Source organism: Tupaia chinensis, unplaced genomic scaffold (genome assembly GCF_000334495.1).
Source record: "Tupaia chinensis unplaced genomic scaffold, TupChi_1.0 Scaffold000485_1, whole genome shotgun sequence".
NCBI lineage: Eukaryota > Metazoa > Chordata > Mammalia > Scandentia > Tupaiidae > Tupaia > Tupaia belangeri.
Window position 1 is genome coordinate 10,171 of NW_006159997.1, and position 715 is coordinate 10,885.

A 715-nucleotide genomic window follows, 5' to 3' on the forward strand; every position below is an offset into this window, starting at 1 on the left:
CATGGCACTGCCTAGGGAGAAAAGATCTCCAGATGGGACTGAAGATGAAGCCCAAGTAGCCCATGCCCTCTTCCAGAGCCATGGAAGCAGCAATGGTCACTGAATGTCCCTTCATCAGGTACTCAACTCACGGCCCTCCAGAAATGCCATGGCCAAGCTTCTCCTGCCACACCATCCACTGGTGGTGTGTCCCTTCCTAGAGAACTGTCATTGGCACAATACTGGACTGGAGAGGGTGCCAAGGGAGGACAGAGGTCTGTGGGGTAGGTCTGAGTAACAAACCACTGCTAATTTTTCTGTTAATTAAAACTTATTCTAAAAATATATCCCATCACTGTTTTCTCCAAGGTTTTTGACATAGGGCACATGTACCCACTGAAGAGAGACAGAGACAATAAAAAGGAAAATGATAAATAATCCCACAGGGAAAATGACCATACTGCAATCCCTTCTCCATTCTGCTTTTGGGATCTTGGGCACACACCATATGTGCTGGTATGGTTCTCAAGCCACCAGGCCTGGGACTTGAACCAGGGTCAATTATGTGAGAGTCCAGCACCTTTACCAGTAGGCCATCTGCTGGCCCCTAACCAATCAATTTTAAGAAAAACATTTTCCTAACTTGATCATCTAAAACATGTCTAATCTCAATAGAGATGTACTTTAAGTATAAAATATGCAATGGGTTTAAAAGATTTTGTATAAAAAATGAGTG